Source organism: Bufo bufo, chromosome 2, assembly GCF_905171765.1.
Source record: "Bufo bufo chromosome 2, aBufBuf1.1, whole genome shotgun sequence".
NCBI classification, from domain to species: Eukaryota; Metazoa; Chordata; class Amphibia; order Anura; family Bufonidae; genus Bufo; species Bufo bufo.
Window position 1 is genome coordinate 279341514 of NC_053390.1, and position 19337 is coordinate 279360850.

The following is a 19337-nucleotide window of genomic DNA, read 5'->3' on the forward strand; positions in this document are numbered from 1 at the left end:
GGAGGGGTGATTTAAAGGCAGAGAAATCAAACACAGGAGGAACAGCTGGGAGGAAGGAAACAGAAAGTAAAGACCTCAACACAGGGGCGGAGAAACAGAGCAGAGGGAACTCCTCCAAGCTCTAGTAGTGACATCATCACAGGGGTGGAGAAACAGAGCTGTGAGAACGTCTCAAAGCTCTGGTAGTGACACCCACAATAAATTATTACAAAATTAGCTCCACACGCCGCTCGCTCGCACTGGTCTGCTCTCAGTTTCCATATCGGGCACATCAAGTCTGGAGCAGAACACTGCGGTAACACAGCCTGCCTCTACTCCAGTGGCCTATAGTAAAAATTTTATCCAGTGACCGCCTATTGTAGCTCTAGCCACATAATCACAAGTTCTTTTCTGTCAGGTGAATGCCAAATTTTTGGGGCCTGTACTCCAGTGGCCTACAGTAAAATTTCTATCCAGTGACCGCCTAATGTACCTCCAGCCACATCATCACAAGTTCTTTTCTGTCAGGTGAATGCCTAATTTTTGGGGCCTGTACTGGCCTACAGTAGAATTTTTATCCAGTGTCCACCTAATCTACCTCCAGCCACATCATCACAAGTTCTTTTCTGTCAGGTGAATGCCTCATTTTTGGGGCCTGTACTGGCCTACAGTAAAAATTTTATCCGGTGACCGCCCAATGTACCTCCAGCCACATAATCACAAGTTCTTTTCTGTCAGGTTAATGCCTAGTTTTTGGGGCCTGTTCTTGGCCCCTGATTAAAATACATATTTTTTGTGGGAATTTTTGCCAATGATCCCCCTCTGGTATGTCATTGTCCATGTTGTGGGACTATTTGTGCACTTCTAGTAAGTATTTGGTGGCTGCACGTAAGTGCTCTGATCCTTCCCCAGTTAGTGTTATATTATATTTGAATTTTTTTCTTGAACTGGAAAGTTGCTTTAAATTGTGGTAGGAAACTGCATTAGATTTTTCAGCTTTTGTCTACCTTGGTTTGCTGTATTACATGCTATCCAACACCACAGTAAACAACATAACTTCTACAAAACTTATATTAGCAGGCTCTACTTTTTTACGTATGGTAAGAAATGCTTCTTTAATATCACTGCTGAGCCGTGGCTATTGTTACTTCTGGGAATAACTCCTGTATTAGGATTATTGGATTGCCTATGCTGGCCCTCTGGAAGCCATCACAACAATGTTTCTATTAAATTGACATTTCTCAGGTTTTAGCACAATTGAATTTTGATGACCCACACTATTGTATTTCCTTTCTAGTCAATGCACCCGCAATATTACCATCTCTATAGTACTGAAAGTTTCCACTAAATATGCCGCATATAATGGAAGAAATCTATACAGCAGCAGATGGTCTTCTAAAGGCATACCACGGACGCTTGCATCTCCTGAAGCAAATTTTTCTAAGTGTATCTCCTATTGATTCAGAACTCTCAACAGTGAAGTTAAATGCAGCATATGAGAACAGCCCTAAGAATACATTCTAGTGAAGGATTTTGCTTTAATACAAAATATATGAACACTATTAAAAATCAAGATGAGAGTACGCTACTTATTCCATAATTCAAGCTGTTTTCTACCAACCGTAATGACATCTTTTGAGATGCTTTCCTAAGACCTGTAACTTTAAAGGGGTTGTCCGCTTTTCACTATTGACCTGTCCTCAGTATAGGTCCATCAGTATCGGATCAGCGGTGGTCCAACTCCCGGCAGCCCCTCTGATCAGCTGTTTAAAGAAAAGGCAGTGTTTGTACCAGCACTGCCTTCTCTGCTCTGTTTACCTGCTCGCCATAGCAATTGCAGTGATGAGCAGTGTAATTACAAGTATGGCTTCCCCATTCACTTCTATGGGATGGCTCTGTAGTATTCACTTGAAAAGACAGATCTGTCCCATAGAAGTGAATGGGGACGCCATACTTGTAATTACACCTGCTTACTGCTGCAAGCGGGTAAACTGAGCAGAAAAGGCAGCACTCATATGTGCGCTGCCTTCTCTTCAAACAGCTGATTAGTGGGAGTGCTGGGAGTTGGACTCCCGCTGATCTGATATTGATGACCTATCCTGAGGATAGGTAAACAATAGTTAAAAGCGGACAACCCCTTTAAGTGTCTTGAACCACTGTAATAAATTGTCTTCTACACCGTGGTAGTTTTGGTAGTCGTGGCTCCTACTAGCAGCTGACCCAGGGGTGTAGCTATAGGGGGTGCAGAGGTAGCAGTCGCTACCGGGCTCAGGAACCTGAAGGGGCCCAAAGACACTTCTGCCGCATAAGACGACACACAAAGCACTGAGGGAAGGGGGGCCCAAGCTGAACTCTTGCACCGGGGCCCATGAGCCTTTAGTTACGCCCCTGCGCTGACCAGTGGGGGTCCTGGAAGTCAGCCCTCCGTTGATCTGATATTGATGAACCTATTAGACTGAATTATTTTTGGGCCAATTATTATGATTTTTGAGCCCACGTAATTGTGCCGACCAGCTGATAAATGAGCAAACACATCGGGATGAAAGATTTACGATTACTTGCTGCATATCTCCCTGTGTAATAAGAACTGAATAAAATTGTTCCTCCCACATTCACTTTGCATCGGTTTGTGTAATAGGCTGATGCAAACGAGCAACAATAGGTGCATTTATCATCGATAATAGGGCCCTATGGATAGGCCATCAATATCAAAGTCCTGGAAAAGTCATTATAACAATACAACGTGTTAAGAGAATGTAAGATGCACAGTATATTTGTCATCCAAAGTCTTGTAGAGTCTTGTCTGATGTTGGTAGATTGCAACACCAACTTTTACCCACCATTATACCTGTAGTCACATAAGATCAGTGTTTTTACAATGGCTTCATTCAGATGAACACGTTGTTTTTAAATTTAATGGAAAGTTGAATCAATGTTTTCAACTGCATTCGCTGCTATATTTATATTTAATGTACAGCAGGGGGAGCCCAAGGCTAGTAGATTACATGATAATTGGTCATATAGACTGACTGTCTCCCCCCCCCCCCCATTATTTTACTGTACAGTACAATGTGTTTTTCCTTTCCTTCTACCTCTTATTAATGTCACATTGTGCCATATACAATACTGTCATTTGTTTTTTTATTTCCATGTTCCGACTTATTAATTCTTTGCTGTATTACAGCAATAATGCACCTGGGTAGCAAGAAGTATTAGCATTATTCTCAGAGATAGTAAATTCCTTAATGTTAGAAATGAGTGAGGATCCTAATGATCAAATTCTGTTTCTCAGGAATCAAATAAAGTGTTCTTTAAAGATGATGATCAACTCTTGATACTCAAAATGTGCAAGTATCAAAAAATAAGGGCATACTAAAAGATAACTTTTAATGTCTACAATCAGTGAAAATTTTTTAAAATCAGGAGCGCAGTGAATACAAGTATGCTCTGCATACTGGGGACTCCCTTGTATCTCAACAGGCTTTAGACTGTTGTAGCCCACAGGCAGTGGGCCAGATTTATCATTAGCTCAAGTCAGAATAATAGAGTGAAAAAGTCGCAAATTTTTGCGCAATCACTAAAACTGCGCAAAAATTTGTGACTTTTTTCTGCTTTGCACTATGCTCGCCAGTTTTCTGAAAGTGGGCGTGTTTTTTTTACGTAAATGAATCTCTAGACAGATTTACTATTGCGACTATTTAAAAAGTCGCAAAAAAAATGCGCAATTTCACTCCAGTGAGGACCATGCTTATCTTATGAGACTTTTTAATAGAACATGCGACTTTTTCGTAAAGATGTGCGACTTTTGTAAAGTTGCTTACTGACGGATAAACTGCTACCGTCAAACCACATTTATTAAAGTCTTAAAGGGCCGATCATAAATCTGACTTGGCTAAAACTGACTTTAACCATATATGAAAGTGGAGTGAGCTGTCAGAGTAATGATAAATCTGGCCCAATAAGTCTAAATATTGGAATTCATTATCCAGTGCACAGTATCCCTGCTTTTGCACTATTGACATAGTTTATTTCTAGTTTTATCTTGGACATATTGTTATTTCCTTACTCCTATGCTATTAGGTCTCCTGATGAGTCACAACTATGACAGAAACATGGCATGTTGGGAGCACCTAGAGGTATAATAGGGTACAGGACCATATACTAGGGCAGGGCTCGACAAATCCCAGGTGCCAGGTCACCATGGAGACCAGGAATTTTGTCCTGGCGCCTGGGTATTTGCCCCTGCTTGAAAATAGGCCCAGCACACTAGCAGCCAGGCGCAGCCACTGGAGGGTTAAGACTGCGAGCAAAATTAAACTTTTTTTTTTTTTTTTTAGCACTTGCACCCAGGCTCGGACTGCCACTTTGCCCGGACCCCTCAGCTTTCGGCTCCATCGTGGTTTGGCTACTCTCTCTCGCCGTCTATCGGTCGCAGCGTGCTGAAGTCGCCGTGCGTCATCTCCAGAGCAGTTGAAAATGGCGAAGCCTTTACCGGAGCCCGACCGGTACTTATGTGATAACTGTCCGGCAGACAATCAGAGCCCGTGTCCCGGTGTGAAAGCCTCGGCGGGGGAAGAGGAGTTAGTGCAGGGGAGGCAGAGCGGGAGCACAGGTAGCGGCGCTGCACTCGCTGACAAGTGGAGGGAAGACAATCAGCCCATCATCTTTCCTCCTGCTGTATACAGCAGGGGACATGATCGGGCAGCGCAACATCCCAGGGCACCAAGTGCTGCCAGGTCCCTGCACGGCGGCTCTGCGGCGGTAAATGATGCGCTCTGCACTTATCCGGTAGGCTCAAAGTTTGTAATGTCTGTTGGCCTCGAGCACGGCCATGAACCCGGCGGAAAGCTGCATACCTGTTGCCGTCATTAGGCCGGAGCTCCTGCTAGCCACAACTGGTGGCCATTCCTGCACCGTGCTCCATCCCTGCAGTTACCATTCGGCCATTTCTTAGTTCGTTCCTTTTCTAGGAAAGCTGGGTGACAGCCTGTATACCACACAGAATGCCGGGTGGCAGCTCCTAGGAGAGCTGTGTCTACAGGCTGTCTGTCACCCAGCTTTCCTGGTCTCCTGAGGAGAATATATCTCAGTATAGGAACATTTAGATACGTTATCATATGATTTACCCATTCAGGAGTCTTGGAAAGCCGGGTTGCTGCTCCTATGAGAACTAAGACTACTGAATGGCCAAATCATCTGATGACTTCTCTATATGTTCCTATACTGAGATGTATTCTCCTCAGGAAAGCTGGGTGACAGGCTGTATACCACACAGGTCTCCTAGGAGCTGCCATGAGACTCCTGAATGGCTAAATCATCTGATAACTTCTCTATATGTTCCTATACTGAGATATATTCTCCTCAGGAAAGCTGGATGACAGGCTGTATACCACACAGTTCTCCTAGGAGCTGCCATAAGACTCCTGATTGGCTAAATCATCTGATAACTTCTCTATATGTTCCTATACTGAGATATATTCTCCTCAGGGAAGCTGGATGACAGGCTGTATACCACACAGTTCTCCTAGGAGCTGCCATAAGACTCCTGAATGGCTAAATCATCTGATAACTTCTCTATATGTTCCTATACTGAGATATATTCTCCTCAGGAAAGCTGGATGACAGGCTGTATACCACACAGTTCTCCTAGGAGCTGCCATAAGACTCCTTAACGGCTAAATCATCTGATAACTTCTCTATATGTTCCCGTACTGAGATATGTTCTCCTCAGGAAAGCTGGGTGACAGGCTGTATACCACACAGGTCTCCTAGGAGCTGCCATAAGACTCCTGAATGGCTAAATCATCTGATAACTTCTCTATATGTTCCTATACTGAGATATATTCTCCTCAGGAAAGCTGGATGACAGGCTGTATACCACACAGTTCTCCTAGGAGCTGCCATAAGACTCCTGAATGGCTAAATCATCTGATAACTTCTCTATATGTTCCCGTACTGAGATATGTTCTCCTCAGGAAAGCTGGGTGACAGGCTGTATACCACACAGGTCTCCTAGGAGCTGCCATAAGACTCCTGAATGGCTAAATCATCTGATAACTTCTCTATATGTTCCCGTACTGAGATATGTTCTCCTCAGGAAAGCTGGGTGACAGGCTGTATACCACACAGGTCTCCTAGAAGCTGCCATAAGACTCCTGAATGGCTAAGTCATCTGATAACTTCTCTATATGTTCCTATACTGAGATATATTCTCCTCAGGAAAGCTGGATGACAGGCTGTATACCACACAGTTCTCCTAGGAGCTGCCATAAGACTCCTGAATGGCTAAATCATCTGATAACTTCTCTATATGTTGCTATACTGAGATATATTCTCCTCAGGAAAGCTGGGTTACAGGCTGTATACCACACAGTTCTCCTAGGAGCTGCCATAAGACTCCTGAACGGCTAAATCATCTGATAACTTCTCTATATGTTCCCGTACTGAGATATGTTCTCCTCAGGAAAGCTGGGTGACAGGCTGTATACCACACAGGTCTCCTAGGAGCTGCCATAAGACTCCTGAATGGCTAAATCATCTGATAACTTCTCTATATGTTCCCGTACTGAGATATGTTCTCCTCAGGAAAGCTGGGTGACAGGCTGTATACCACACAGGTCTCCTAGGAGCTGCCATAAGACTCCTGAATGGCTAAATCATCTGATAACTTCTCTATATGTTCCTATACTGAGATATATTCTCCTCAGGAAAGCTGGATGACAGGCTGTATACCACACAGTTCTCCTAGGAGCTGCCATAAGACTCCTGAATGGCTAAATCATCTGATAACTTCTCTATATGTTCCCGTACTGAGATATGTTCTCCTCAGGAAAGCTGGGTGACAGGCTGTATACCACACAGGTCTCCTAGGAGCTGCCATAAGACTCCTGAAGGGCTAAATCATCTGATGACTTCTCTATATGTTCCCATACTGAGATGTATTCTCCTCAGGAAAGCTGGGTGACAGGCTGTATACCACACAGGTCTCCTAGGAGCTGCCATAAGACTCCTGAATGGCTAAATCATCTGATAACTTCTCTATATGTTCCCGTACTGAGATATGTTCTCCTCAGGAAAGCTGGGTGACAGGCTGTATACCACACATGTCTCCTAGGAGCTGCCATAAGACTCCTGAATGGCCAAATCATCTGATAACTTCTCTATATGTTCCCATACTGAGATGTATTCTCCTCAGGACTAGGAGACCAGGAAAGCTTGGTGACAACCCATGAGAGAGCTGGAAGGCCCCTCAGTATTCCTAGGGTAATTCCAATGGAAATATTTTCCACAGAGGATTACCTGTTGTGGATTTTTATCAAACTCTACATGTAGCGTGTGGATTTGCTGTGGAATTCAGCCACGATCAGTTACACATGGTGAAATCATATATTACCACGGTGCGGATTTGAAATGTGCACAGTAGGTTCATTTCTGTGTGGATTTTATGAAGTGTGAGGATTTTTGGTAAAATCTTATCCATTTTGCTGGTATTTGCTGCAATACGCTGTGGATTTCATAGCTGCAGTTCTATGAGATGAATGAGCCCGGACCAAACATCCTGGGGAAGGGATCTCAGTTCTGTCAGCTGCAGCACAGGGATTATACACACAGTGACGTCACAGCGCAGGGATTATACACACAGTGACGTCACAGTGCAGGGATTATACATGCAGTGACGTCACAGTACACTGATAAACAATGAAGAGATGCTGCGCACAGTGGCGTCACAGTACAATGATAAACAATGAAGAGATGTTGCACACAGTGACATCAGAGTACAATGATAAACACTGAGGAGATGCGGCACACAGTGACATCAGAGTACACTGATAAACAATGAAGAGATGTTGCACACAGTGACATAAGAGTACAATGATAAACACTGAGGAGATGCGGCACACAGTGACATCAGAGTACAATGATAAACACTGAGGAGATGCGGCACACAGTGCATCACAGTACACTGATAAACAATGAAGAGATGTTGCACACAGTGACGTCACAGTACACTGATAAACAATGAAGAGATGTTGCACACAGTGACGTCACAGTACACTGATAAACAATGAAGAGATGCGGCACACAGTGACATCACAGTACACTGATAAACACTGAGGAGATGCTACACACAGTGACATCACAGTACAATGATAAACACTGAGGAGATGCGGCACACAGTGCATCACAGTACACTGATAAACAATGAAGAGATGTTGCACACAGTGACGTCACAGTACAATGATAAACACTGAGGAGGTGCGGCACACAGTGACGTCACAGTACACTGATAAACAATGTGAAGAGATGTTGCACACAGTGACGTCACAGTACAATGATAAACACTGAGGAGGTGCGGCACACAGTGACGTCACAGTACACTGGTAAACAATGAAGAGATGTTGCACACAGTGACGTCACAGTACAATGATAAACACTGAGGAGATGCGGCACACAGTGACATCACAGTACACTGATAAACACTGAGGAGATGCGGCACACAGTGACATCAGAGTACTCTGATGAACACTGAAGAGATGCTACACACAGTGACGTCACAGTACAATGATAAACACTGAAGAGATGCGGCACACAGTGACATCACAGTACACTGATAATAAACAATGTGAAGAGATGCGGCACACAGTGACGTCACAGTACAATGATAAACACTGAAGAGATGCTGCACACAGTGATGTCACAGTACACTGATAAACACTGAAGAGATGCAGCACACAGTGACATCACAGTACAATGATAAACACTGAGGAGATGTGGCACACAGTGACATCACAGTACAATAATAAACACTGAAGAGATGCAGCACACAGTGACATCACAGTACAATGATAAACACTGAGGAGTTGCGGCACACAGAGACATCACAGTACACTGATAATAAACAATGTGAAGAGATGCTGCACACAGTGACATCACAGTACAATGATAAACACTGAGGAGTTGCGGCACACAGAGACATCACAGTACACTGATAAACACTGAAGAGATGCTGCACACAGTGACGTCCCAGTACACTGAGGAGATGTGGCACACAGTGACATCACAGTACAATGATAAACACTGAAGAGATGCGGCACACAGTGACGTCACAGTACACTGATAAACACTGAAGAGATGCGGCACACAGTGACGTCACAGTACAATGATAAACACTGAGGAGATGCGGCACACAGAGACATCACAGTACACTGATAATAAACAGTGTGAAGAGATGCTGCACACAGTGACATCACAGTACAATGATAAACACTGAGGAGTTGCGGCACACAGAGACATCACAGTACACTGATAAACACTGAAGAGATGCTGCACACAGTGACGTCCCAGTACACTGAGGAGATGTGGCACACAGTGACATCACAGTACAATGATAAACACTGAAGAGATGCGGCACACAGTGACGTCACAGTACACTGATAAACACTGAAGAGATGCGGCACACAGTGACGTCACAGTACACTGATAAACACTGAGGAGATGCGGCACACAGTGACGTCACAGTACAATGATAAACACTGAAGAGATGCGGCACACAGTGCATCACAGTACACTGATAAACACTGAAGAGATGCGGCACACAGTGACATCACAGTACACTGATAAACACTGAGGAGATGTGGCACACGGTGACATCACAGTACAATGATAAACACTGAGGAGATGCGGCACACAGTGCATCACAGTACACTGATAAACACTGAGGAGATGTGGCACACAGTGACATCACAGTACAATGATAAACACTGAGGAGATGCTGCACACAGTGACATCACAGTACACTGATAAACACTGAAGAGATGTTGCACACAGTGACATCAGAGTACAATGATAAACACTGAGGAGATGCGGCACACAGTGACATCACAGTACAATGATAAACACTGAGGAGATGCGGCACACAGTGACATCACAGTACACTGATAAACACTGAAGAGATGCGGCACACAGTGACATCACAGTACTCTGATAATAAACAATGCTTATGTTGTTTGGTTCTAGACTTCTTTATATGTTAATTTAAGAGGTGTTATTTTTGTCGCTAAAAATAAGGCTTTATGAGGTAAAAAAAAAAAAGGCTCCTAACTTTTTTAGCTGGCTCCTAGATTCCAAGGAAATTTGTCAAACCCTGTACTAGGGCAAGACTCTGGAAGGGGTTGTCCTTATCTGGGCGGGTTGACCATTGGTAAGGCTCTTTTGGGCATAATAGCCCCTTCACAATGTGGGCATATTACTGTGATCACAGTTGGGCATAATTCTGTGAAGACATAATGTGGGCATAAATACACATTCATAGTCGCAGGTGCACATCCATCCATCCATCCATCAACTATGAATGTGCTTGTCTAAATTTTTTTGTAGTATACACTCACCTAAAGAATTATTAGGAACACCTGTTCTAGTTCTCATTAATGCAATTATCTAGTCAACCAATCACATGGCAGTTGCTTCAATGCATTTAGGGGTGTGGTCCTGGTCAAGACAATCTCCTGAACTCCAAACTGAATGTCAGAATGGGAAAGAAAGGTGATTTAAGCAATTTTGAGCGTGGCATGGTTGTTGGTGCCAGACGGGCCGATCTGAGTATTTCACAATCTGCTCAGTTACTGGGATTTTCACGCACAACCATTTCTAGGGTTTACAAAGAATGGTGTGACAAGGGAAAAACATCCAGTATGCGGCAGTCCTGTGGGCAAAAATGCCTTGTGGATGCTAGAGGTCAGAGGAGAATGGGCTGACTGATTCAAGCTGATAGAAGAGCAACGTTGACTGAAATAACCACTTGTTACAACCGAGGTATGCAGCAAAGCATTTGTGAAGCCACAACACGCACAACCTTGAGGCGGATGGGCTACAACAGCAGAAGACCCCACCGGGTACCACTCATCTCCACTACAAATAGGAAAAAGAGGCTACAATTTGCACGAGCTCACCAAAATTGGACTGTTGAAGACTGGAAAAATGTTGCCTGGTCTGATGAGTCTCGATTTCTGTTGAGACATTCAAATGGTAGAGTCCGAATTTGGCGTAAACAGAATGAGAACATGTATCCATCCTCTGATGGCTACTTCCAGCAGGATAATGCACCATGTCACAAAGCTCGAATCATTTCAAATTGGTTTCTTGAACATGACAATGAGTTCACTGTACTAAAATGGCCCTCACAGTCACCAGATGTCAACCCAATAGAGCATCTTTGGGATGTGGTGGAACGGGAGCTTCGTGCCCTGGATGTGCATCCCTCAAATCTCCATCAACTGCAAGATGCTATCCTATCCATATGGGCCAACATTTCTAAAGAATGCTATCAGCACCTTGTTGAATCAATGCCACGTAGAATTAAGGCAGTTCTGAAGGCAAAAGGGGATCCAACACCGTATTAGTATGGTGTTCCTAATAATTCTTTAGGTGAGTGTATATTGAGGGTAGCTGCCTCTTTTAGATTGAGCACTCCCCGCCCATCTGCCTGGGGCTTCTGTGCAGAGTATAAATGTAGCTGGTTCATACACTGCCCTGAATATTGTAGGTTTATGTTAGGCCCAGGAGAGGGAGTTCTGTTAGTGTTAGGCATCCATCTGCAGAAGCCACCTTGACGCCTGGTAGATGAGCCCGACACACGTTTGATCAAAAATGTGCACAAAGAGCTTCTATTTTTTTCTTTTATAGTAGGTATAATGCCACTTTAATTTAGAATAATCTCTATTTCCCAGTTTTATTGTTTGCATGTGAGATGTTGTGCTGCCATACCTTTGTTGTTTACTCAAAATGCGTTATTAAAGTAATTACTTGAAATACCGTATTAGGAAGCTTTACTAATAGAACAGAGTCCACAAGCCAGAGTAGAAAGACTGCAAAGGGTATCCTTCTCTCTGTAGAACCTGGCACATCCATGCATTGCATGGACAGCCCATTGATTTCAATAAGAAGTGTGTAATGTGTCATTTCACCAGTGGTAGAAACACTGGAATATTGAACACTTGCTGTAGTATCTGCGAAGATTAAAGCTTGCAAAACTTCTGCAAGTATTTTGTATTAGAATATTTGTATTATATTTCCTCATTAAGGCATTTTACAACATTATTAAGGGAATTTACTGTGTACTATTGGTCTATTGCACATCTGATAATTAAATTTTTTGATCATGCATTCTCATTTAACTGACTATAGCCTTCTGTGTTCAAACTGCTCATTATAAAATTGTAACCAAAATTTGCAAATCTCCAGATATCAGCCTTGAGGATGTTCAATAATCTCCGCTATGATCAGGAAACTAGGATCAAGGTTACTACATGCCTGGAGGCTGGTCGCAAGTGTATCATTTTTTATTTTAGTACTTTACTTAAAACCTTAAGTTTTGTTTGGACTGGTTTAAGTACCCCAACATTTAGTATTGAGGGGTACCTCATTTTGAAGATCCGCTAGGTTCTCTAGAGCATCTGTAGGTTCTGAATGTATCCTTTACAGGGAATTAACATGTGGTGGATTATATGCAGCAGATAGCTGGTGTTGAAATACATAGGAACATATCTTTTGTATAAGATCATGTAATGTTAATTTGTGATTCTCCAGAACAGTGTAAGAAAAATCAAATATAAAGCACAATCACTCCCTTCACTTTTGTGCTTTTCTATTCTGTGAATTTCTCCTTCCACATTAACTCCATCACACACAAACCAGCAAGTGTGAATACACCCTAAATAGATACAAGATGTAAGAACTGGAGGCCCACAAATTTGAAACCATAGGCTAGCCATTGACAGAAAGCTATCCAGTACAAAAATGGATAAATGGAGAGGTACAATAAAGAATGATTTTTGTATTCAGTAAAAGTATGTGAAGGTTATGTTAGTTACTGGGTCATTCAAAATAAAGTTGGACAGAGACTTGTCATTCATGGTTGGTCTGTTTAGATTGTCCTTCTGGATGACAATACATTAAAGCGATAAATCACTGACAACTGGCAGATCAATCTCTGCCTTTCTTGCTGACCTGGGATGGGCTTGCACTGTGAACTGGGCTGAACATACCCCATGGTCAACATCTATCATTTATCATGAATGACTATCAAACTATAGCCAATGACTGCACCCAACAAAGACTGAAAAAATCCAACACGGTAGATTGACTTTCCTATACAAATTTGCCTTTGGTTGGCATATGTCTTACTTTTTCATTACAAGTGGTTAAAATTGGCCTTTGTTTCTCATGACAATGTATTGTTTTGTTATAAAACATTTTCTAAAACGCAATAAAAAAAATAGTCTAATAAATTGGCCTTCATGGCTGTCTGAAATTCTCTAGTATGTGGCCAGTTTACAACTGAAGCCAGCACAAAAATAAGGAGATAACTGATATAAATCAAACACAGAGAATTGGACCAATTCTTTACTATTGTGCATGGACTGGGGGTATAGGCAAAATGTTTTCTTAACCACTTCACATCTGGGCCATTTGCCCCCTTCCTGACCAGGTCTAATTTTGCAAATCTGACATATCTCACTTTATGTGGTAATAACTTTGGAACGCTTTTACTTATCCAAGCCATTCAGAGATTGTTTTCTCGTGACACATTGTACTTCATGCTAGTCATAAATTTGAGTCAATATATTTCACCTTTATTTATAAAAAAATCCCAAATTCACCAGAAATTTAGAAAAATTTGCAATTTTAAAAATTTCTATTTCTCTGCTTTTAAAACAGAAAGTGATACCTCATAAAATATTTATTACTTAATATTCCCCATATGTCTACTTTATGTTGGCATCATTTTGGAAATGTCATTTTATTTTTTTAAGACGTTAGAAGGCTTAGAAGTTTAGAAGCAATTCTTAAAATGATTAAGAAAATTGCCAAAACCCACTTTCTAAGGACCAGTTCAGGTCTGAAGTCACTTTGTGGGGCCTACATAATGGATACCCCCATAAATGACCCCATTGTAGAAACTACACTCCTCAAGTTACTTAAAACAGATTTTAAAAACTTTGCTAACCCTTTAGGCGTTCCACAAGAATTAAAGGAAAATGGAGATCAAATTTTTAAATTTCACTTTTTTGGCAGATTTTCCATTTTAATCCAATTTTTTCTTTAACACATCGATGGTTAACAGCCAAACAAAACTCAATATTTATTACCCAGATTCTTCGGTTTACAGAAACACCCCACATGTGGTCATTAACTGCTGTATGGGCACACGGCAGGGCACAGAAGAAAAGAAGCGCCACATGGTTTTTAGATTCCATGTCCCATTTGAAGCCCCCCGATGCACCCTTACAGTAGAAACTCCCAAAAAGTGACCCCATTTTGGAAACTAGGGGATAAGGTGCCAGTTTTATTGGTACTATTTTTGGGTACATATGATTTTTTGGTCATTCATTATATTCATAACACTTTATGGGGCAAGATGACCAAAAAATTTGTTGTTTTAGCACATTTTTTATTTATTTATTTTTACAGCGTTCACCTGAGGGGTTCAGTCAAGTGAAATTTTTATAGAGCAGATCATTATGGATGTGGCGATACCTAATATGTATACTTTTTCTTATTTATTAAAGTTTAACACAATAATAGCATTTTTGAAACAAAAAAATTATGTTTTAATGTGTCCCTGTTCTGAGAGCTATAGTTTTTTTTCATTTTTGAGATTTTCTTACGTACGGGCTCATTTTTTCCAGGATGAGGTTTTATTGGTACCATTTTGTGGGACATACGCCTTTTTGATCACTTGGTGTTGCACTTTTTGTGATGTAAGGTAACAAAAATGGCTTTTTTTACACCGTTTTTTTTTTTTTTACGGTGTTCACCTGAGGGGTTAGGTCATGTGATATTTTTATAGAGCTGGTTGTTATGGACGCGGCGATACCTAATATGCATACTTTTTTATTTTTTTCACTTTAAGGTGACAAAAATAGCTTTTTTTGACACAGTTTTTTTAATTTTTTTATGGTGTTTATCGGACTGGGTCGATCATGTGATATATCTATACAGCCGACCGTCACGGACGCGGCAATACCAAATATGTTTATTTAATTTTTTATATTTTTACCATTTTTTTTAACACTCTATTTATTTTTATTTTTTTTATTTTACACTTTTCGTCCCCCATAAGGTCATACAAGACCTCTGGGGGACATTTACTTAATTTATTTTTTTTCACCCCCCCCCCAGAGAGGCAGTACAGCAGAACACAACGCTGTACAGCATCAGTGCAGGGCTGATCGAGGTCTCTGAAAGACCTCACAGCTCCTGCACTCTCCCGGCCACGGAGATCGCATGACCGCCAGGCCGGAACAGGAAGTGCATAACGCTTCCTGCTCTGTATACACAGCGCTCGGTGAGCGCTCTGTATACAGCGATCTAGAAGGCAGGCACACCTGGGCACTGTCACTGTCCCTGCCTTCTCTAAGGGTTGCCCTGCTGTCACTGACAGCAGGCAACCCGATCTGCTGCTGCACGATTAGCGGGAGCTCATTTGCAGCACGCTGGTGCCAGGCTATACATAGTGGATGGAGCATTCACAATACGACTAATCATTGGAGGTACGCAGAGGCAGACCACCACTGATCTGATATTGATGACCTAAGTCCTGGAAAACCCCTATAAAGTGTGTGGGGGTGACACGTATTATAAAGTTTTAAAAGGTCACTGTGCTTTCAGAAAACTTTTGACATGTTATAGGGACATAGGAAAAGTTTTGATCAGTGGAGTTCTGAGCGCTGAGACATCCACTGATCTCGCTTAGCGCGCTCTCTCCCCTCTACACGAGATAGGCCCATAGACTTTCTATTGAGTCTTTCTTGCTTCTTGTCCTGCAGCAAGGAGAGAGACTACATGCATGCTTTTCTGCCCTCATTCTAGAGGTCAGATGGGTCACTGTATTCTGACCTCCCTCGATCTAAACTTTTGATATATCCCTATAACATATCAAGTTTTTTGAAAAGCATAGTGACCTATTGAAGCTAATGGCATTTAGACACACATGACTATAATAGACCCATGCACTTTATACTCAGCCATGCTGTTCTCTGCATGTTGTAAAATGAACAAGATGACAGCTTGTCAAGGTCAACCACTCTGATTTAGCCAACATGACACGGTGAAGCATTTTTCTTTATTGTAATCTCAGTCTAGATAGTAACTTCCATGCAGGTCTGACAGGTCTTGCCAGCAATATATTCACACTACAGACAAGTTTGAAAAGAAGTTTATGCACTCTTTTCTGAGCCACTGTAGTGTCAGACTATGTAGATTAAAATAAATTTAGAAAAACTGATCATTTTAGGCCACGGACACATATTCAGGTCTCCTGATGCAGTTTTAAAAACCAAAACCAGAAGAGAATTTGAAAAAGTGGAGAAGTTGTATCTGTCCTTAATACTTTCTCTCCATTGATGATCAACTCTAGATTTAGGTTTCCAAAACTGCATCAGGAAACCTGACTATGTGTAAATGTGTAAATATACTGATTAAAGGAGGTCATATGAATTGAATATGATGTTTTATTCCAGTGGCAGTGGCAGTTTTGCCTATGGACTTTTTCAGGTATTGCAACATAGTCCCGTTCAAGTGAGTCCCTTCTTTCAGTTTACAGACAACTTCATTAACCCCTTAAATTGTCATTGTACTTTCAGATAACTTTGCATAAATGAATAGTACAAGTGGGTATAAGAAACTTTGTAATATTTATTATCAGGGTAAAATGTGTTGTTCTTGAGTTATTAGCTGTCTCCCTCCACTTTTCTAAACTAAGTTTTTCTTTGAAATTTATGAGAAATCTGTCTTTTGAGACGAAGACGGGCTGCTTGCTCACTGAAAGATTAGCTTACATCATCCCTTAGAAGTATATAGAAGGGAGGAGGAGGGAGGATGTGCAAAGACGAGCACAACAAAAGTGCTTATTCTGAAAAGCTATCTGAAAGTTTAAGTACACTTTAGACTGGGTTGACATTGCATTTTTTCCCCTATTTACACTACTCTTTTCCATCCTGCACAGTCCAGTAAAAAAAAGTATACGTTCATGTATATGTATTTTTTTTCACAATGGAACTCTGCGGTGATGGATGCCACTGTATGGCAGCCACCAGAAACATCTGTTTAAGGGCTCGTCCACACGACCGTGTGAAGCCCGTGCCCATATTGCGGACCACATTTGCGGAACCGCAATACACGGGTCCCGTTTCGTGGCCTTTCCGCATCACGGATGCGGACCCATTCATTTCAATGGGTCCGCAAATCCGGAGATGCTGAACGGAACAAAAGATAGAGCTTGCTCTATCTTTTTGCGGAACGGAGGGATCGCGGACCCATTCAATTTGCGGTCCACAGCATGGGCACGGGCTTTACACGGTCGTGTGAACAAGCCCTAACTTATATATGACAAAAAGGTGCTGAGCCAATTTTTCTTTTTCTTTCCTATCTTCCAAGAGCCATAATATTTTTATGTTTTTCTTGTTTGTTTTGACCCTATTGTGGGACAAGTTGTACATTGTACTTGAACCCTTTAATTTTCTATATATGTATTGGGAAACTAGAAAATAATGACTGGAGCAGAATTGGGGGAAAAATGCAAATTCTGCTATTTGTTTTTGGTTTTGAATTCATGTCATTCACTGGGTGGTAGAAATGACATGTTATCTTCATTCTGCAGATCAGTAAAACCACAGTGATACTAAATTAATATAGTTTTTGTTATGTGTTAATGCTTGAAAAAATTTATTTGATTTGGCCATATTCTGACACTCTGGGAGCTCATTTTTGCAGTTTTTATGGATATCATTTTTGGTATGTATGCCTTTTTGATCACTTTTTTGTTGGGCGCAGGATCCCAAAAAAACGTTGATATGGCATTAAACATTTCTTTCTATTACAGTGTTCACTGTATAAGCTAAATACTGTTTTATATTTTGGTAGGGCATTGCCAGATGTGACGATACCAATTGAGTTTATATTTTTTTATATTTTTATATGTAAAATGGGAAAAAAGCTGCTTTAAATTTTTAATTCTTAGCTTTATTTTATATATCTATTTTTAAAAACTTTCAGGGTCATTGATGACCAGATATACACCACGGTTGTGGAATATATCTGACGTAGATTCTGTCACATGCCATGGTGTGGCAGAATCTGCAACTTCTTCCCTGCTCACTCCAGGTTTAAAAATCTGGATGTGGTGTGGGCAGGGAAGCCTTTTAGTCCCTCCTAGGGAACTTGAGGATGTGATCGTTAGATCACTTCTACCATAGACTGAAATGGTTTAGGAACTTTGTTATGGCAGGCCTTAGAGCCTTCAGAAAGCTCCCGGCTGCCATAGCAACTGAACAATGCCAGCAATCTTGTTGTGTGGGTAGAGGTGGTGTTTGGTCACTGGGATCAGCTCCCGATAAATGACTGCTCTGGTGCAATTGACCATGGCATCTGAAGGGTTAAATGTCTGTGATCTTCCATCATGGAGATTGCTGGTATGTGTCTGCTGTATAATACAACAGTCAACACCACTTCTGAGGGCGGCATGTTTGAAACACAGTCTTGCTGCTAAAGCGTTAAAGAGACTGCCCAGAAGCATAGCATTTAGGCACATATTACAGTATTGCAGAGTTTCTAGAAGAATCAAAAGGAAAATCCTGAGCGCAAACTACACACCAAACCAAGCAGATTTCGTTGTTGATTTTTAAATCTGTTTCATGCCATTTTATGTAATAGATCTGTACAGCAATTCCCCACTGAATTTAATGGGGAGGCTATTATGCACACCAAATCTGAATAAATAAGTGACTGCTGCATCCAATAACAGGCTGCAGCAGTCACATAGGACGAGACATAAATTTCAGAAGGCCTGGTTTTACAAAAACTATCATGGGAGAAGGTAAGAGAGCCAGGAAAGAGCCAAGGCAAGTGAGCGTTTTTTTTATTTAACAAAATATTTGTTTTATTTTAATAATTTCGACTTTTGATCTGCATCAAAATCTGCACCAAAACTTGTTTATGCTGATTTGTTGCATAAAATAACCTTTCCAATGAAGTCAATGGTGAATTTTGGGTATCAAATATGTAACATAAATTGACATGCTGCAGACTTAAAGGGGTTTTCCAAAATTTTCATATTGACGGCCTATCCTCAGGCACCACGACTGATCATAACTACAAAAATAGTGATTTGTTGGTTGTATTAAAACATAACTTTTAGTAAAGAATTTAAGAAAAATAGGCCCAAAAATACATAAATAGTGAATTAAATTGTCAGGATGGCAGTATAACAGGCCAATGTGCGCGGCGGCACCCAAGCAAATATGAAAAAGGTACTCGGCGGCACCCAAAAAGAAACCTGTACTCCTACCGCTCTGTCGTCA